This window comes from Gigantopelta aegis, chromosome 8, assembly GCF_016097555.1.
Source record: "Gigantopelta aegis isolate Gae_Host chromosome 8, Gae_host_genome, whole genome shotgun sequence".
NCBI classification, from domain to species: domain Eukaryota; kingdom Metazoa; phylum Mollusca; class Gastropoda; order Neomphalida; family Peltospiridae; genus Gigantopelta; species Gigantopelta aegis.
The window spans coordinates 31,162,150-31,167,896 of record NC_054706.1 but is presented as its reverse complement, the minus strand read 5'-3'; the positions used below and the strand labels follow the sequence as shown (position 1 = coordinate 31,167,896).

The window sequence follows — 5,747 nt, the reverse complement described above, 5'->3', positions numbered from 1 at the left end:
CCTTAATTTATTAAGGGTACTATCAGGCACACCATGGGGCGCAGATCGAAAAACTCTGCTTATGATCTTTGAAGCATTCATTGTGTCGAGACTGCAATATGGCGCACAGGCCTTTGGCTGTGCTAGCCAGACCCAGCTCAGGAAACTTGATAGCGTATATGGTAGGGCTCTCAAAATTATAGTTGGGGGTGCTATCTGTACGCCATATGATAGTGTTCTTGTTGAGCTGGGAGTAATGCCATTAGCCCTTAGGAGGATCAGGCAAGGTTTAAAATATATCAACAAAATACGTAGTCTGGTGCCTGATTCTCCTGTCAACCAACTTAAACCTGTACTAATTAAAAATATTAACAGAGATAGGGACATATCTGTTATTTCATATCTTAATAAGTTTGCTAATGACTTTGGGATAGTCGGCCTTCCATTGGTTAGTTTGGGGATTAACCCGACTTTCCCGTGGCAGGCGGGCTGCCCCAGGGTTCATTACCACGTCAGGGAAAATATTATTAAAACAGAAAATCTCAATTTCAAGAAAATAATTTTTCAGGCAGTGGTTGGGGAACTCTACCCGGATGTGGTTCAGATATACACAGACGGGTCGAAGGACCCAATCACTGGTAAAACAGGGATGGCCTTTATTGTTAAAAATAGTAATAAAAATCCGATAGCTATTAGGGCTAGGCTGTCGGATAATATATCAGTTTATACCACCGAACTCATGGCCATACTGTATTCCCTGAAGTGGGTTGAAAGATATCATAATTATAATGGCCCTAGCAGATATGTTCTTTTCTCTGACAGTCTCAGTTCCTTGCAGGCAATCAATGGCGCCCATAGTGTCAGACCCGAAATTATTTCTAAAATTGTCAAAAGCTATAATAAATTGTTGGATAAAGGAATTGAGCTAGCCATGGAATGGGTCCCAGCTCATATTGGAATAACTGGTAATGAGTTGGCCGATGCAACGGCTAAAAGGTGTTTGCTGGACCCAGTAGTCAGTGTACCAGTGGAACATAACTTTAATGAAATAAACTCAATAGCTGACCCACACTTTGGTAACCTGTGGCAGACCGAATGGAACCACAGAGCCAGAGTGTGGCATTCTTATATTAAACCAAGGGCGACCACCCCTGGACCGGTTTCATTTAATGTCAAGGCAACTAAAATTATTGCAAGATTACGTATGGGTGTCTCTTCGGGATTAAACGATATCAGATTTAAAATTAAGAAAATTAATTCACCCAACTGTGTTAATTGTAAAGTTGTTGATAGTGTTAACCACTATCTTCTTGAATGTACTAAATATACTAAATTCAGAAGTAAATTGGTAAATTTCTTTAATGTAAACAATATAAAGTTTAATGCATTTAATGTATTAAACCCATCTAAAGAACATAAAATGACAATCGACAGGTTAGTGGTCGCCTTTGTTTATCAAACTAAAATATATATATAAATGTTTAATATAGATTGGGCAGCGCCTATCGCTGGTAGGGGTGGGGGGCGGCCGCCGCTAAGGCATTGTTAGATTGGTGCGAAGACGGCCGCCTGCCGCCATGCTGGACGTGTATGGTGCTGCTCTTTTCCTTCCGATGGTTGCTCTTGGGCGTGTCAGTACTGCTCTTTAAACTTTAGTTGCCTCTTCTCCCTTAGGGATTTGGAAGGACGTTGACCGCCCCTTCTCTCCACTTCTCGGAATCCTCCGTGTCTTTGTCGCGCCTGGCAGGCTTTGGAGTAGGCGTTTCATTTTATTTTAAACATGTACCGAATTTTAAACTGTATATACATTTATATATAACTATTTTTATAATGTCTATATTATTATGTATGGTTGGTGATGGATGAATGTTTTATTACTCCGAGCTGATAGTTGGGGGTGCGTTATCTGGCAGTAACAACCCCCCTTCTCGCCGGTCAAATATATTGTATAAATCGTTTCAATTTTTATTTTGGTGTTTTTTTTTTAAATTAAATAGGTTACCAGCGTGCTCTTTTAAATATGTGTTTTTTATGATAAGTTATTTATGTTTTTAACCTCTTTTTATAATAGGAAATAGGAATTTAATAGGGCGGTGCGCTGCTCCTATCCTAGGGTATGCAACATGGTTCTATACCATACTTGTATGCGCTAGGTTTCTAAATTAAAGTGGTGCCAGCGTCTGATGAATGGCATAACGTTCTGTTTCTCCAGGATTATGGAGAGGCGCCCCTGGACTTGGAATCGCCAGGATACGTTTTTATATTGCCAGACTCACCAGACGCTTAACTTTCCCTGTTTAAATACTTTTTTTTTTTTTTTTTTATTTTTATTTATTATTATTATTATTATTTTTTTTTTTTTTTTATTATTATTATTATTTTTTTTTTTTTTTTTTTTTCCTTCTCTGGTAGAATCGTTGGCCCTTGGGCCTAATTTTTGATGGGGGCACCGAGACTGGAGGGCACGACGGTTGGGTTGGCCGGGGGGGTGCTGGGTGGGTGGGGGATACTCCACCGGAAGATGGTTAGGGCGGTAGGCGTAGGCGGTTTTGGTCGTAAGAGTTGTTAGGTTTGTCCGGGGGACTGCCCCCCCCCCCCCGGAACCTTCCCCGGTTTCGGCCACACCGAAGTCCCAATACGATGGGTGCCCCTAAGGATGGGGGCACCGAGACTGGAGGGCACGACGGTTGGGTTGGCCGGGGGGGGGTGCTGGGGGTGGGTGGGTGGGGGATACTCCACCGGAAGATGGTTAGGGCGGTAGGCGTAGGGGTGTTAGGTTTGTCCGGGGGACTGCCCCTCCCCCCCCCCCCCCGGAGCCTTCCCCGTTTTGGCCACACCGAAGTCCCCAATACGATGGGTGCCCCTAAGTAAAACATATTTCCCTATTAAAAAAACCTTTTTGTGGCTGAAGCCTAACCTCTTAGTCACCTGCCACCCCTATTTTGAGGGCTAATTAATATATTTAAAAAAACATTTTAAAATATATTTATATTTAGGACTGCCCGATCTAAATTTGCGTTACAAATTGTTAGTTGTTTGCTGTATATTAAATATTGTTTGGGAAAATAACGCACAAAATTATTTATTGTAAAGTCCTTTTTCCCTGTTTGGTTTAAATATCAAAATTGCCCCAGTAATTGTTCTGTCCCAGGTTGGACTACTGGCATCCGGTGGCCGAACCTGGGATAGACATGCTCGAAACCTTATCGTGGTATAGGAGCATGATTTTAATGGTCAGTCTGCGTTGAAACAGCTGGCTTGTCGGGTCGTGGGAGTGGGGGCGGCGACGCAGACGGGACCGCCACTGGCGGTTGGGCTGCCAGCTTTGTTTCCCCTATGCCATCCCTGGCGCACGTTTCCTCCTTCTCGTTCCTCGTCCCTTCCTCTTCTGAGTGACCGCGTCGCCATACACCAAAGTCACAGTTGCCATATCTTTAACATCCAATAGCCGATGATTAATTAATCAATTTGCTCTAATGGAGTCGTTTAACGAAACAAACGTTTAACATCGTCAAGCATCCAAACTCGTTTGACTATAATCATAAAAGATGTCTGCTAGTACGGACTGATTCTCCAACACACAGACAAACGTGTTTCCCCTTCCCAACGAATGCTCTGGCTTATTGTAGTGTGGTATCAATGTAAAGCTTTATTCTGGTATACAATTACAGAATGATGTGGCTAAATGTTTAGAAACTTACTGATAGGGCGCTAAACAAATTAGTAGTAGAACAACTCCCACTTCCAAGAGAAATAAACTAAAATGGAGTTTAAAACCAAAATCCTAGAAAATCCTAACCAGAAACAACTAACCGACTGACCAGGTTCAGAAATTGTACTCAGAATGAGGATGTAAAATAAATTAATAACAAAACAATTATAAAAAAATAAAATAAAATGAAATAAAACGAAATAAGAATTTAGACACATTTTTTTGGTAAAAGTTAGAAACGCCTTTTTTCCTTGGTATATGGAATTTACTACAAGTTATTTATTTCTGAGCCGATTTTTGTTTCTAATGCCCAGCGCAGACGAGCGTTTTTTAACGCATGCGTCTGCGTTAAAAAAACGCAGTCGGATGCGTCTCGTGTGCGCCTACCTGCGATGCGTTCCTGCGATCCACTGACGATTTCTTTTATTAATTAATTAATTTATACTTTACTTTAGGAAAAATAACAAAGATTAAATGTAATTTATTAATATATTTTAAAACATAATAAAGTTTATTTAAAACATTATGTACAATATACTATTACGATATAAATCTTTTTTATTTCACAATTGTTTGTTTTAATTATTATTATTAGTCATAGTACAATGAATGCAATAATTTATATTTTTTAATTTCATCTATTTAGAAAGGTCATTAATTACACATGCCTAAAATGTTCAAAAACACTTTTGCTTTTCTTCTTACGTCAAATAAAACTGAAATTATTTACAAAATAAAACATTTTTTGCAGGAGGATGGGGCAGCCTATAGATTAAAGGGACAGACTGTAGTGTTTAAACACTAAGACATATTTCTCACAATTAGAGCCGTTTATGATCACTGAAATCAAACATTACTTATATTTTATTGTTCACATTATCCATTCCTGTACAACCGAAGTGTGTCTGGTTATCCAAAATAATTTTTTTCATATTTTTATAATGCACGTGCGTCTGAGAAGTAACGGTTGTGAAGTCGCGTTTTATCTATTTTAAGGGTATTTCAAAGTCACAGACTCTTGTTTCACTCTGTTGTATCCAAATTGGTTACAGGTTTGTAAAATAAACAAATTTAATGTCCATTTTCACGTGTTGAAACTAGGGTCAAGGTGAAAAATATGCCTTAGTGTTTAAAAACTAGGGTCCGTCCATTTAAAATATTGAATTGCTATATTAGAAGAATAAATTATTTTTATACACCAATTCTATTTAGTTTGGTGATGCAAGTTCAATAACACGATGTTCTATACTACTAGGTTTGATTGCCACGGTCCACTGCGCGTGTGACATAACTGCGCTCGCGACTTGCAGTTCCACTCTAGGGACAGAAACTGGAGCTGCTGGGACCGATGTTGGGAAGTTCTGTAGGTTCGTAAATACACATATTGGTATCACTGTTCAGTGAATATATTGAGCGACTTAAACAAAAAAATACCCAGAAAACCAACCAACAAAACACCCCAACATAACACCCCTCCCACCCCCACCCCACAAACAACAACAACCCAACCCAACCCAAAAACAAAACAAACATAACACCCCCTAAAATATAAAAACAAAAACAAACAAAAGCATACACACACACACATATATATATATATATATATATATATATATATATATATATATATATATATATATATATATATATACAGGTGTGTGTGTGTGTGTGTGTGTGTATGTGTGTGTGTGTGTGTGTGTGTGTGTGTGTGTGTGTGTATCTATGTATGTATGTATGTATATCGGGTGTCCCCTACCAACATAGATAAACTACATGAAAGTTATACAAAAGTACGTGCCTTCGTCCTTGTATGTGTCGTGTGTCTCTATGTGTGTATGTGTTTGTATGTGTGTTTGTATGCGTGTGTGTATGTCTGTGTGTGTATGTGTGCATGTATGTGTGCATGTATGTGTCTGTGTGTGTGTATGTATGTGTGTCTGTATGCGTGTTTCTCTGTGTGTATGTGTGTGTGTCTGTGTGTGTGTGTCTGTGTGTTTATATGTGTGTGTGTGTGTGTGTATGTGCGTGTGTCTGTGTGTATGTGTGTGTGTGTGTG

The 5,747-nt window shown here is 39.3% G+C and overlaps 1 long non-coding RNA gene across 1 annotated transcript in view; it reads left to right on the top strand.

Moving 5' to 3' along the window:
- Window positions 1-4,940: 4,940 nt before the first annotated feature.
- LOC121378434 overlaps window positions 4,941-5,747 on the top strand; it is a 4,023-nt gene continuing 3,216 nt past the window's right edge. Inside the window, exon 1 of the long non-coding RNA XR_005958725.1 lies at window positions 4,941-5,058. This is a non-coding gene — a long non-coding RNA (uncharacterized LOC121378434). The remainder of the gene's footprint in view (window positions 5,059-5,747) is intronic.